Source organism: Peromyscus leucopus, chromosome 17 (genome assembly GCF_004664715.2).
Source record: "Peromyscus leucopus breed LL Stock chromosome 17, UCI_PerLeu_2.1, whole genome shotgun sequence".
NCBI lineage: Eukaryota > Metazoa > Chordata > Mammalia > Rodentia > Cricetidae > Peromyscus > Peromyscus leucopus.
The window spans coordinates 14270227-14285431 of record NC_051077.1 but is presented as its reverse complement, the minus strand read 5'-3'; positions in this window follow the sequence as shown (position 1 = coordinate 14285431).

Below are 15205 nucleotides of genomic sequence, written 5' to 3'. Positions count from 1 at the left end.
CTGAACCACACACACACACACACACACACACACACACACACACACACAGAGAGAGAGAGAGAGAGAGAGAGAGAGAGAGGAATCTGGTGAGTATATTATGGTCAGTTATTCTATGGCCCAAACATTTGGAGAGGATCCAGTAGGGCACATCTCAAAGATTCTACTTGGCAAGATGAAGAAAACCAGCCGCCCATGAAAACAGGCGTCAGCATTTCAAATAGCTAGTACGCAGCACCAAAGGCCTTGTGGGTAGCAGCAGGACCCAGGTTGGGGAGGGGGGGTTCAGTGGCAGGTCACTGTCATCATCAATCACTTCCAAGCCTTTTGTCCGCAGGGGAAGGGTCTGAACTAGGCACCAAGCAGAGCAGGTGAACCAGCAGTTTAAAGGAGTCACTGGGTGGGCGGCGGCAGGAAGGAGCTTTCGGTTTGGGGAAACAACCTCCCGTGGGGAGGGATGTGCTGTTCCTCGGTCCTGTCCCCACGTCTGAGGAGAGCTTTGCAGGTCACAAGCCAGGTCATCCCAATGCTGAGTCGCTCTTGACGCTGAGTTCTTCTGCCTCTACCCATCGCTTTTTGGAATATATCTTTTACCACAGCATTACTGTTCTAGAAGGTACTAAGAAACACCTTGCTACACTTGATTCAGAGAAACTTAGAGTCCAATGGGAAAGAGGATAGTCAGGAGGGATAGGACATGTGCACACACACGCTTGTGCCCTGTGTACATGTGTTCATGTGTTCACAGAGGCTATGCTATCAATGGCTGGCTGGGAAAGAAGCTCATATCATCATCCTTTGCCAGAAGGAGACACACTAACACAATGAACTGCAGCAGCTTGCTGAGGCTCCATGGCCAGAGGCTGGTGGGGCCAGAATTCTGCCTCAGACTGCCAGGCTCCCCCAACCCGGGGCACACTACATAACTTCGGTAGAGGAGATAAAGTGTGTGGGGGGTGTGGGGGGGGGGTGGATTCATGAGTCGAATGAAAACTGAAGTGAACAGGCAGGACCCAGTCACCATGGCGAGGGAAGAGGGCAGAACCAAGCCAGGCTGGAGATGAATGGGGAGAAAGCTTTGGAGAGAGCGGGAAGTGTAGACGATTTGTGAGGGGCCTTTCTGAGGTGGCCTGGGTCCACACACATCCTGGTACCCGTTGGGGAGAGAGCGGGTGCGCATTGTGAGAGGAGATGGTCCTCAGGGAGCACAGGAAAGTCGGGACGAGATTGGGTCTGTTCCTCATGAGGGGGTGGGGTTGGTTGGGCGCTGAGCGGGAGCTGGCACCGCCCAAGGAACAGAGTGCCAAGGGACCTGCACTGCAGGCCTGGTTCTGTTGGAGGCATCTAGGCCAAGGTCACCAAGCCAAGTCATGTCTTGGATTCCAGCGACCTTGCTCTTTAAATAAAGGGATTAGGCCAGATAATCCCCTGACTATAAAGTTCTGTGGGGAGAGCAGAGGAATGGGGTGTGGGGGGGTAACCAAGGACAGAGTGGTGGTGGTGGTGGTGGTAGTGTGTGTGTGTGTGTGTGTGTGTGTGTGTGTGGCAGAACCCCAAAGGGATGGGAACTTGGAGTTAGAATGGAGAACAGGGAGAGAGCTTAAAAACAAAACAACAACAAAGTCTTCCACTTTGTTTTGCAAGGTGGAAACCGAGGCACAGGAAGGCTAGCTGCTTCCCGAGTCAGGTGGCTAGCTCCTCATTGGTAGGATTAAGACCATCAAGCAGGCTCCGGCCTTTAGCTTGCTGGACTCACCTGGGTCCGATCCCCTCAGACTAGAGCCGGTGGGGGCAGATTTAAACCAAGAGCAAGGTTGCAGAGGATCGAGGACTAGACTGTGTCCTTACCCACCAGACTCCGTTTCCCCAGCACAGGCTGAGGAACGGTGGCCGCCTCAGGTGGGTCGCTCTGTAGCCACAGGTCAGAGCTGCCGCCTCTGCTTCCGGTCTCCGCCCTGCCCAGCCCTGTCTCTGTGGGGGTCCCCCCTTGCACATTCATCTATAAAATGGTGGGGCAGACTCTGCCTAGGAGCTGAGGCCCTAACATCCTAGAAGCAAGTCATCTGGAGAGGAGGTTGAAGCCTGGGTGGGCGCTGGAGCTTATGCCCAGTGTGGTGGCAGATCCTCCTGGCCCGTGCTTCTCTCTAGGCCCAGAGTCCTGCTCCTTCCACTTCCTGTGGCCGGCCTGGAGGAGTGGGTGGTTGGTCTGCAGCTTGGGTTGGTTGGGTGGAGGCAGCCAGGCTGAGTGTGGCCTGAGCTCTGACACTTGTGTGAACCTCACTGCCTCTGGGTTCCGTTTTGCATGCTACTCCAAGGGAGGCTGGTAAAAGTTAACTGGCCTCCCCGCCTTTAGCCGGCTAGGGGGTCAGGGAAAGGTCACTGAAACCTGCTGGATTGATAGTCTAGGAATCTGTCTTTAACCCACGTCTTCCATAGTGAGAGCTGGGCTCTTTTTCCTAGGCATCCTTTTTTTTTTCTAGGGGCCCCTTTTCTGTGGGCCTGTTCTCCCCCAGCCTTTAGACCCACATCTTGGGGAGTGAGTGGGCAGACTCTGGATGGATGACAGGCCTTGGAATTTGGGGGCCTGGCCAGGTGTGACCCCAGTCTCTGACCCCTGGTGGCCTGGAGGGTAAAGAGGTGAGAGGTGGAGGGGGCGTTGGGAGGAGGCCACTGGCTAACATTTACCAGGACCTTTGAAGCTGTAAATGCTTCCCCGGCCCCTGCTGGGATCGATGGGGTCAGAGTTCACAGGCATGGTTGGCCTGGCTCTCCAAGGGGGCTGGAAATCTTGTAGGCAGATGAAGTAGAGACCCATGTGATGGGACATTCCCCAGAGGTGGAAGGCTCCTGGGAAATGCTATTTCTGGTGTTTGCTTGGATCAGGCCCAGCCACTTGGAGGCCTTGGGAGGGGGAGACAGAAGTTGTTTTGTCAAATGCTCACTTGTCTCTTGGGTAGGTTTTCCAGGTTGTGTTTGGTCACACTAAGCTCAACTACTGGAAGATGTAGGACAGCCTCCTTGGCCTGCCTCTACCTGGGCTGCAGTTATTTATTTATTTATTATTATTATTATTATTTTGGTTTTTCAAGACAGGGTTTCTCTGTGTAGCTTTGCGCCTTTCCTGGAACTCACTTTGGAGACCAGGCTGGCCTCGAACTCACAGAGATCCGCCTGCCTCTGCCTCCCGAGTGCTGGGATTAAAGGCATGCACCACCACCGCCTGGCTTGGGCTGCAGCTTTTAGTTGACCTGTCCTGGACTGCCTGAGGCTTCTGGTCCCACTTAATGTTCTTTATTGCCCTGGTATCCCTCCTGTTCGATTTTTGTTTTGTTTTTTGTTTTTTGTTTCTCAAGACAGGGTTTCTCTGTGTAGCTTTGTGCCTTTCCTGGATCTCGCTCTGTAGACCAGGCTGGCCTCGAACTCACAAAGATCTGCCTGCCTCTGCCTCCCGAGTGCTGGGATTAAAGGCGTGCACCACCACCACCCGGTTCGGTTCCCGTTCGATTTTTTCTGCATACCCGGGCCTTCCCCTTCTCAGCACGAACTCCTGTTTACCCTGTTTCAGCACCTCTTGCAGGAAGCCTTCTGGGAATGGAACCTGCTGCTGTCCTGCTCCAGCGTATTCATTAAAGTGCTCACCCAGCTAAGATTGATAATGGTGGGGCAGCCCAGTTTTAAGCCACTGCACATAAAGGCAGTCCCGAGTCCTTCCTTCAGAGAGCTTGTATTCTCCAAGACAGTAATAGCTAACATGTATCCAGCTCTGCTTGAGAAGTTTTATATGGACCAACGCATGTAACCTGTAGACCATCTCTTTGAGGTAGAAATATCCTCCACATTACATGTGAGAGACTCTACATGTGATGGTCATCTATTCTAATAGGGCCCTTACCACAGACAGACCCATGAGATAGGTAGTAATATTTTTCTCCTTTCTACCAATGGTGGAATCAAGATGGAGAGGGGCCAAGACCACAGAGCCAGCCAGTAAGCAGTGGTGCGAAGCCGATGAGCCCCAGCCTGCCCAAGTACAAGTTGCCGCCTTATAAAATAATACTGCTGTGTGCTTCTGCATAGTGTGTTTTTTCTTTTCAATTATTTATCGCATCTTCTCCATTATCCTAGGAGCTTGCCCCAAGGTAGTGTGACCTTGGCTTACTTGTTTCTAGTCTTTGAACACCTACCATATTGGGTAACTTAACTGGCATCCAGTAACTGTCTATTGATTGACTGATAGCTGTAGTGGCTGGCGATAACGACACAGAAGCTAATATTTATATTTCTTTTTATCTATTTATTTAAAAAATGAAAATTACGTTTATTTGTATGTGTGAGAGCACATGCACGGAGGTCCGAGGACAACTCGTAGGAGTGGTCCTGTCTTTTACCTTGTGAGTTCCGGGGACTGAACTTACGTAGTCAGGCTTGGTGACAAGTTACCCATGGAGCTATCTTGCTGGCCCATAAATATCTTGCTGATATTTATGACGCATACTCTGTTAGTCTCAAAGCTGGTTATTGCTAACCACAGATTGGTTTTAGTCCTTAACAGCTGTTATAGGAACTAACCTTTAGCAAGCAGACAGCTAATATGTGATGATAAGATTTGAATTACAGCTTTCTCTGTTTCAAAACAAAAATCTGTGTATTTTTCCCACCACAGGCTTATTTATGGGAAGATGGCCTCCGTGGAAAGTCCCAGGGTGAAGCCACTTGGGCACTTGCAATTTCATCCCTACCTGGCTTGGTGGGGGGTGGGGTGGGGCTGGGTGGACCTCTGTGGACTGAAAGAAAGGCATCTGGGGGAAACTGAGGCTTTGGCTGCAAGCTTACACCCACCTGCTCTGATGTCTGAAGTGGTTAAAGGGCAGCTGATCCCATTCCAGATGTTTAGTGAGCTTTTTATCATTGCTGCTGAATTGGTCACATTCTGCTCCAGGGGAACAGCTGGATTCAGAAGGAACATTTGCCAGTGGCATTTGCCACCAAGGAGGATGATGGCAGAGTAGGTGCCGTTCTTAAGGCCTGGGGCAGAGACAGAGGGTTCCTATTCTGGGTCTATTTAGTTCCTTTGTTCTGACATCTGTTTTTCCTTCCTATTTCTTTCTTTCAGTCAGGAAGGAAGAAGAGGGTAGAGTCTCCTGATTCATCTCTCAATGGGTCCAGTAGACTGGACAGATGGGTACATGTGAGAGAATGGGGTGCAAGAGGTCTGATAAAAACACAGATGCCAATCAGGTCCCCACTCTGTCAAGCAGAGCTTCCAGGGCCCTACCTCTCCCATTGGACAGCATGCCAAGTTCTCAACCCCTTTGGCTAATCTCCTATTTTGCTTCACTAAGAGTCAACATACAGGCAGACTGCACCCGAATGGACTAAGCCTCCTGAAGTCACCGGCAGGTAACTTGATAGATGGTTGAGACAGTGCCCATGGTGGGAATTAAGCCGTGCCTGAGCCGCAGAGAAAGGGGAAATAACCTTGAGTGACTGTGGTGAGCAGGAGACCTTGTTCCCATGAGGCTATCACCTGCTCTGGATCTGCCGTGCAGACTGAAGGCTGGGTCTAGTGTCTGCAGGGTTGAGGGTGACATTTCTCTCCCAGCCTCCTGCTCCAGAGGCAAGAGCCATGTCTCAGGGGCGAGGCCTGAGGCAGAATGATAGAACTTCTGGTCCTGCTCTGGTTAACAGGATGGCCAATAGGGCAAAGAACTACTGAGAAGGGTGTGGCTGACATTGTTCTCCAGTGTCCCCGGCCCCAGAGTCTCATCTCCTGAAGGAACAAGGGTCATGGTTGAGAGTGACATTATCAGTCAGAAGTTTATGGGCCACATGCTGACCCTGGCCAGTTCCAGAAGACAATGCTGTGCTGTAACAGTGGCCAGTTGCGAAGGAGAGACTTTGAGGTCTTTTGGTTTGATGAGCATTGTGAGCGCTCACTTCAGATAAGCAGAACAAACGAGCCACAGCCCAAGTGGGAACTGGTTCTGCCCCTTTTCTTTGCTTTTCTAAGTCATCAAAGCCAAGTTCCTAAAGCCTGAATGTCTCGGTACTTTCTGATGGTTTCATTGTTTTGTTTATTGTGCTTATGACAAGTGCTAACAGACCGCTTTCAAAGTGTGTTGATGTTTCAGTTGTTTTTGAATGGCCCTTCTGTTTTGCCGCATCTGGGCAGCATTAGAGTCTGGCTCCAGGGAACAACTGGGTTCCTATAAAAGTATACCAGGTCCCCTTATGTGGAAAAACTGGCCAGGACAAGATCAGACACCCATCTGGGCAGGAACATACAGCACAAATGTGAACATCATTCAGCAGCCGCAGAAGCCAGGTCAGGCTGGGAGGCGGCCAGTGAGCCCTGCCAAGTGGACTGTGGGTGTTCTCTTTCTGTTTACGGACACATTGTGATCTTCCTGAGAGAGGACACCAGCAAGCAGAGTGCCTGGCACTAGGCAGTGCCACCAAATGTTTATTGTCCCTCTGTCTTCTCAGCTCAGGTTGCTTGTCAATCACCAGCCTAATGTCTACATAAGAGGTTCCTGAGGACTGGCCAAGGAACCAGAGCTGGAGTGCACAGGAGTCTAGAGTTCAGTGGGTTTACTAGGAGAGACAGGCAGACCCTACCTGTTCAATTTCTGAGCTCTCGTGAGGGATCTTTTGCTATATTTCTCAGAGGGCTGAGGTGGGGTAAGGATAGGGTGAGCATGCTTCCTCCAGACCCCTTCTTGGGGCTTTAGAGTTGATTCTTGGTGTTTCTGTTCCGGGTCCTGTCTGTCTTCCTTCACCGTCCTTGCTCTCTAGGGTGTTAGAACACTTGGCTAAGCAGGCCAGGCTCCAACCAGCTTCCTCCAGTGGAAGAGAGTCTTTGGGTGCGGGTGAGGCTTCCGGGAAGCCATGGTTCGAAGGCTGTCTCCATTTCCTTCCTCTCAAGCTGGCCCAGCTTCCCTTTAGCTCATAGACCTCCCCAGCTCATAAACTGCCCTCTCCTGGGTTTCCAGAGTTACAGGGCCCTGTCCTAACTGACCTCTCGTCAACTCAGGAGCTCATTTTGAAGAGGTCCCCCACTCTGGTGTATCATCATTGCCCCCCCCTACCCCGCCCCGCCCCCACTCACACTCATATGAGGAATCAGAAGGGCAGAGACTGACAGATGCAAAGTGAGCTTGGATGCTATGGTTAGAGAAGTAGGTCATCCTGATGAGGGGAGACATTAGTGGTTCTAAAACAGGCCCACGGAGGCTCTTACATCTGAAGTTGGTATATTCATGTCCATAAACACATTGGGGTGGGGCGGGCACTACCCTATCTGATTGGTGGCAATCGCTGGTCTATATTCATGAGGCCTCGAGGTTCTCAACTCTTCCTTAATCCTTTATGGGGACACTCCCTAGCTTTTGCTTCTAAACGTCAACTATTGTATCAGTCAGCTTTCTGTTACTAGAACAAATAGCCAGACAGTCAATGCAGAGAGAGGAAAGGTTGACTTGATGCGTAATACCCTTTGAAGGTTTCAGTCTGTGGCCAGGTGCACATGAACTGAAACCCATTGAGAAGAGACAACAGATCCTGTCACGTCTTGGCCTCCCCAGTTCCACCATGGCAAGGATTTTGTGGGTCCCTGTTCCTACAAGGGAACAAAGGAAACTTAGATCTGGGGCCTGACAGACTTAGATGGTGGACCTCAGAGAAGCCGAACACTACATCCACAAAGCAGGCATGTCTACCAGGAGGGCATTTCTTGATTCTTTGGGTGGGCTGGGTGGAGAACTGTGGTCTTCAGTTTGACGCAGTGTGTGTATATATTTGTGAACACTTGTCACTTGGAAAAATTTTCAACTTTATGTAGCAATTTCTTTCTCTCCAGGGTCTCTCCTTGTGTGAAACTTTAATTTTATAGCGTTGGCTGTTAATGCATCATGGGTATGGCCATCAATAAATATTTATTGAGCTTTCACTGGGCACAGCATGTTGAAATGGAAACTATATATTTGACTCAAAAGGAGTTGATGGCAGGATGAGAGCCGATTTGAGAAAGAGTGGGAGAAATCTCTGGGAAGCCTTTCCCGATCCTGAGATTTTTGTGACTTTGTAACTAAATCTGTCAAGGTCCACGTGACACACATAGGGTTGCCAACGCAGGAGAATGGGGCTTCAAGAGACGCCTAGGCTGTGACAAAGGCCATTTAGAGCCTGCGACACCGCAGCCAGCAGTTGGGTCACGTCATGTAGGGACCCAGAGCTTCATAGGGATGAAGGATCCCTTTGACCGTTCCCATGACGCTCAGTGGAAGGAACACTGCCGTTGGAAGGATGATTGCCTTTGATTACGGAATTCGAAAGGAGCATAGAGTTTGGGAACATTTGGAGTCCGATGATACTTTTGAGCCTTCTCAGTGGCAGCCTGGCAGGCAGAGGGCCTCCATGGTGGGAACGCCCACCCCGAGTGGTGTGGATTGGGAGGAAGGCTGCATGGGAGGGGGTCTGCATGTTTCTGAAGGAGCTCTAGTGAGTTAATCAGATCAGTAACAGCCTGCCGGCCTTCTCGGCAGTGACTCAGGCCTCCTGAGGGGTTTTCTTCATCATTATGGAGATGAACATGGCTCCAAGGAATCCTCTTGAACCAGGGTTTGTGTTAATTGCCTCCATATCTATGGGAAGATGGGCAGGCCATGGATGGGGCTTCTGGAGCAGGATTTGGGTCCTCTTCGGAAAGAGGCCTTGGCTAGCGACAGTCAGAGGAAGACTGGTCTGGACCTCAAGGGGTCAGGATGCTCAGCTCGCAGGGGTCCAACAGTCAAGCTGGTATTGTCAACCAACATTCTTTTTTGTCCCAGAAAGAAAGTGAAACAGAAAGCGGTGAGGTCAAGGGCCCTTGGCAACGCCATGGGAACAGATCCACAGCATCATGGTGAAGAAGAGGCGGCGAGTATGGGTCTCTTGCCTCTGGCTTACTGTTTTTCTGCTGCCCTGGGGCAGGGGCAGGGGCTGATGAGGCAGAGCTGAGCTGTCTTCTTTAGGGAAAGTGATGCTCAGTGTATCCCGACCTAGTTTCCCCTCTGAGGTGAGGCTGGAAAACAGTATGCGTAAAGAGATGTGCCTCGTGCCTGGGGCCACAACTTGGTGTCTGATAAATATTTGTGTCGTTGTACGGAGGGTGTCTGCTGGTTAAAGGTGTAGGAACAGGGGCACTGGCTGCCTCCAGGTCACAGTGGTGGTGAAGAGGAGAACCATGAAGAGTTTCCTGGCTCAACACCCTTTCTAGGCCTCTCCACAACAATTCTTTGGTCAGGTGACTGAGACGGGAGCTCTTCAGATGCTAGTACTGGCTGTAGGGGGTGCTTTATTGGTGGGTGGTAGAGGTGACTCAACTTCCTACTGCCTGGGATGGCTGCCACTTGGTGAGTGGCACAGCCCTGGGAGCAGGCTCTGAGGCTAGTCAGATCTGCTGCCACTTGTCCCACAGTCTGGGTGGGTGTGGTTGTCTCCAGGTGGAGTGGAAGCCATATGGGCCAGGCAGGGTGGTGCGCCCCTGGCGCCCTGGGATTTCTGTGTGGCTTTCCTTCCAGCCTCTGTTGGTGCCTGGTCCGTCCCCCCCCCCCCCATAAAGCCATTACGTACTGGGAGAATTAATCACGCCGTTGGGCAAGCACACATGGCACTTTCATGGCAGCTTTGAAGCTAATCTGTCACTAATGCCTGCTGGATTATCATGATTTCTTGCAGTTGTGATTCATTAACTCAAAGCCTACTAGTAATTTTATCAAACATCCTCCATCACCGTTTGCCCCGACACGCCTGCCCACCCCCACCCGCTCCTCCATTGTGCCGTGGCAATGTCACAACCAGCAACCTGTGTGGTCCCCAAGAAAGGAAGCCCCAGGGAGCTGGGCATGTCCCCGAGCCACAGTGCCATTCCTGAAATCGTAGCTTTAGAAAGTTTTTTTTTTTTTTTAAATTTTAACTTATTCTTCAACAGTTCACACACACACACACACACACACACACACACACACACACACATATATATATATATATATATATATATATATATAAAATACATTCTGGTCGTACTCACCCCATTCCCCTCTCTTTTCCTCCTTCCACCCCCTCCATCCACCCTTGGCTTCCTCCCATAAGTCCTCACCCCACTGCTGTGTCTTTTTTGTTCTGTTTTTTGCTTTGTGGCCCACTGGGGTTAACCAGGGCTACTCTCCCAGGCACGGGTGTGGAGCTATCCCCGCAACACAGCGGCTGCATCGTGGAGGACTATGACTCCCCTCCTCCGACACCTTCGACCGACTGACCGCCATTAGCTAGCTCCCTCGAGAGGGGCCCACAAGCCCCTCCTCCATCATGACCGAATGTGAAACCTTTGCTTTTAAAAAAAGGAAGACAGAGCCCCGTGGACGGATGAGCTGCAGAGACAAGCACCCACCGCTCTACAGGCGTGGGTGGGCCGGGGGCGGGGGGAAACCTAGGGATTCTGTGAAAGACATCTGTCTCTCCTTCCTCTTGCTTCTGACTCATGGCGAAGAAAGTGGGCAGAAGCTTGGACCCTGGCTGGGCTGTGGTTATTGTTGGGCCAGGGCCGGGCAGCCCTGACAAAACTCCTTGGTGAGGTGTCTCAGCCAGCAACGCTTCGCAGGCTGGCTATTCTCTGCGGAGGTCAGCTTCAGGGCACGGCTTGATGGATGGACTGTGAGTAGGCAGGGAAAAGAAAGCTGGGGAAAGGGGTCCGTTGGGGTGGCCAGAGGAAGTCAGTGGAGGCCAGGGGCTCAGGCTGTGCCCTGCTGCCGGGGGAGACTCGGGGACAGCATCGTGGCCCTCATTCTGTACCATCCATCAAGCACGGCTCTGATAGCTCGACAATCTGTAGCCCCCCACCTGTCCCTTCGGCACTCGGGCGCGCACCAGCTTTGACCCCTGCGTCCTCATTTAGGGCCCCGGCTGCTGCAGGGGGTTGATGGATGGCTTCTCCTCCCACCTCCACCTCACCACAGCTGCAGAAACACGCTCAGGTAGAGGCAGGGTCAAGCCCAGGGCATCCCAGTGCCCCAGTGGCCCAGGCTGAGTAGCAGTGTTCGTAAGAGCAGCAGCAGGTGATGGGGAGGGGGGCGCACCGCAACAAAAAAACGAGTGAGGAAACAAGGAGATAATTCCAACTCCTTGAGGAGGAAAGGTGGGAAAGGACCCAAACCCAGAGGGGCGGGGGGAAGAAAACCCAACAACCCTACTTTACATCCTGAGGTCTTCCAAGATTTCTGCAAACGTACAACGTGGTGTGATGTCTTCTGTGCGCCACGACAACGTTGTCTGCTCCTCTCCATCTGTGTTTTATCACGCCTGTGCGCCTTAGAACCAGGGAAACGAAAAACAAGTTTAAAAAATACATAGATGTGCATAGACGACAAGGACCGGGAAAGAGGGGCCGGGTGTTCTGCAGCTTGTGGGTTTCTTCTCTGTTTTGTTTTGTTTCTGACGGTTGTTTGCTGTAAGAAAAGTACGACAACCATCCTGAAACCACAGCGTGACAGTCTTCTCCACGGGAGCAGAGTGAGAAGCCGGGTCAGCGGTGGTTCAGCCCTGTTTTCTAGGCAGAGAGGGGAAGAAAAGGAAGGATTGGATTCTGCTTCTAGATTACCCTCTCCTCTTTTTCCTTCCTTTCTTCTCTCCTTAGATATTTTTGAGATAGATCTTGCTAGTGTATCCCAGGCTGTCCTTGAACTTGCTATACAGCTCTGGCCATCCTTGAACTCCCATCCCCCTGTCTCAGCATGGTAAGCTTGTTCCCTGTGTCTTGTTCTCGGCTCTCCTGGGACTCTCTTTGCAAATGAGGAAACCTGTCAGGTGGTTCGGCAAGGGAGGCTCCACAGAGAAGCCCCCTCAGAGGCTCAGAGACCTTTTGAAATAGGAAGTGTGTGGGCTCCTGGACTTAGGACACCTGTGTATGTGTGCCTTAGAGATGCCTGGATCTGAATTCAGAAAATTCAGGGCAGCTTTGGTGAACTCACCGCCACCCCGAAGGTCGGGGTGGGGTGGGGAAAATGTCTTTTCTATACCACTGAGCATCCCAGCACCTGCAGCTGGGTCCCAGGGCCCCCGAGTCCCAGAGCCCCAGAGGACTTTCTTCTGGGAACTCCTCTGAGTAGGAGGGTCTTGGAAAGGGAAAGTCTCCGGGCTACAGAGCCTGAGGCCCTGGGAATTTCAAACAAATGAAAGCGAGGAATGGGAGGAATATGTGGAGAGAGGGTTGAGAATCAAGAGAAAGAAATGTAAGAGTAAAAAGTAAAATTGCAAGATCTGGGGAAGGAGAGTAAAAAGAGGGAGAAGGAGGGAGGGAGGAAGGGAGGGAGGGAGGGAGGGAGAGAGAGAGAGAGAGAGAGAGAGAGAGAGAGAGAGAGAGAGAGAGAGAGAGAGAGAGAGATCCAAGAGCTAGATGTTCACAGGGCAGGAAAGGGGGGGCAATTTAATGAGGGCAACTTGAAGGCCAGCTTTAGCCAACAGCTGGCGGGGAGCCTGGTTTGATCTTCTTGTGAGTTGGGCGGTTTGATTAATTGTGGCCTGTGGCGGAGGACAGACACCTGGCCCTGAGTTCTTTGATCTCAGGCTTTCTCAGGGCCGGTGGGAGGGGAGCTTCGAGAATATGCTACTCCCAGGGCACTAGAGGCCTCCAGCCTCCCTGAGAAGGAAGCCAGCCGGGAGACCAGGGCCTTGGGAGAGGCTGGAAGGGTCAATGTGGGGTGTTGGGGTGGCTGGGCCAGCAAGTGGGAGCTACAGAGGGCGTGAAGTGTGGGCCCAGAGAGGAAGGTGCGGGAAATAATGTGGAACGGAGGGAGGCCATCTTTTGGAGAAAGTTCTGCCGTGATTCAGACACCTTAAGACAACCGTGTTCCTGTGGGAGACCTAACTGAATTTGGGGGAGGGGACACAAAATCATGCCCCCCCGCCCCCACTTATGGATACAGGGCTGGCTCATTTATTTAAGGAGTAAGCTTCTGAAGGTGTGAGGAATGGGAGAGGCAGGGCTCCATTGAACTTGCTTCATTTTATATATGTTGGATGGAAGCAGATTTGAGAAAAGAAAGGGACATATTGCCAAAAAGAGGAGAAAGAGAGAGACAGAGAGACAGAGACAGAGACACTTCAAGAAGAAGGAAAAAGGAACTAAAACCTTAATGCCCTTAAAAAAGAAAACCAAAAAAAAAAAAAAAACCCATAAATTAAATCTTTGGACTAAATCCATTGGTGTTTTGCCAGTTTCAAATAATAGTGTAACTTGATTAAGAAACTTTGCAGGATTTGAAGTTACTGGCTTCCCTGAGAATTCTTCTTAAGTCACTATCTACAGCAGGCTAATTTGTTTGCAGAGTTTTAAATTTTCTGCAAATCGGTGATGATGTTCTTAGCTTTGCAGCCATATTTGAAGGATTCTCTCTCTGTGTGTATAGGGCTGGGGCTCGAACCCAGGGCCTTGGCATGATAGGCAAGTGCTCTACCGGCGAACTGTCACTGGTCCTCATGGTCACTTCTACCGTGTCTTCGACTCAGAATTTTGGGTCAACTTCAAACATTACCCTGAAAATACGTTGTTGTTGAAATAAAGTTTGTGAATGTGTGCTTAAGAGTAAACAGTTCAAATTCTGGTCTCCTTTTGGGCCATACAATTGCTATTCGGCATCACCTCACACACGTGGGGTAAGAACAATATCTCTCAAGAGTCTGTAACCACAGCACTCCAGTTGGGGAGGCAGAAGGGTCATGAGCTCGAAGCCAGTCTTGACTACGTAGTGAGTTCCAGGCCAGCATGAGCTACACAGAAAGGCATTTCTTGAAAACAAACAACCAAACACCAAAGAAAGAAGAGAGGGAGGGAGGGAGGAAGAAGGGAGGGAGGGAGAGAAAAGAAATGAAGACGAGACTGTCTTGAATCACTCAGCAGGACTCAGGATGTAGCTTGTTAGGGATGCAGGCTCTGATGACTTAGAAGCAGAGGAATTCCAGAAATGCAGTGTACATTTTCTGGTGGGACTGGAGTTCTGACTGAGGGAAGACAGCCTGGTTCTTGAGGCAGCTGTAGAGGGATGCACAGGGCACCCGTCTGTAACCTGAAGGTCCAGATTCAAACTGCAGCTCTTTGAATCCATCTTGGGCTGTGTGACCTTGAGCCTGCTACCTCCTAGGCACCCTGAGTGCCAGCTTCCTTGTGTAGAAAGTGAATTCAGGAAAAAAAAATCCTTGCCTCACGGCCTCCTCGTCACAAAGATTAAATGCATTAGCCTACGTAAAAGAACCCTGTAAATGATGAAGCCTTCAATTAACGGTTGGCGTTAGAATTACTGCTTATATTACAGAAATCCAGGTCTCTTTAAATACTCATGTTGACAGCAGGGATGTTTTCATTTTAGAAAGGGTTTGCACAGGGAGGGCATTAGAAAAAAGGGCTCACATGCTACCTGCTCCCCCAGGGGCATTTGCTCTGCTGTAATTATTGTTTACTAATAAGTATGTTTGGCTCATAAATGTCCTATTAAACTGGTCTAAAACCCTTCACCAGGCTGGCCTGCCTTTTCAGGCTGTGACTAAGCAGGAGCCCCCAGAGGCTTCCCTGAGTAGTGAGTCTCTTGGACTGTGGAATTTTGTACCTGACCCTGAGAGTCCTCAACTCAGTGGCAGCACCCCTTAATTGCTGTCCTGGCCACTCCCAGCTCCCTCCCCACTTCAGCTGGTGTATAAAGGGAGTATTGCATTCCACTAGTCTGGGTGTCCTGCGTGCAGCTTCATGGCTGCTCATTCTTTCTTGTCAGTCGTCATCTGGTATGGGGATGTAGCAATCACTATGGTGGGTGGTACCTGGAACTCAAGGCTTTGGGCTTAAATGACTGCTCTGGGATGGAAGTCCTGCCGTCTCCAACACTGAGCAATGTTTACCTTTCTAGTGTTGTCATGATGATAAAGAAAGCCTTTGAAAGCTCTCCACCAGTGACACTCAGTAGATGCTCAGTGAATGGTTATTCGTTTATGCTGATGGTGTCTATCTTGCGTGAATTGTAATTACTGGGGGTAGATCAAAATCCAGAGAGCCTATACTCAGATCGTCCTGGTCTTGTCATTCTGAAATTAAACCTTAGCATCAGTACTGTCTTCCTAGAGTTTGCCAGGATTCTGAAATACTAGTGCTTCGATGTGAAATGCTAGTATTCCACAAATATTAGAG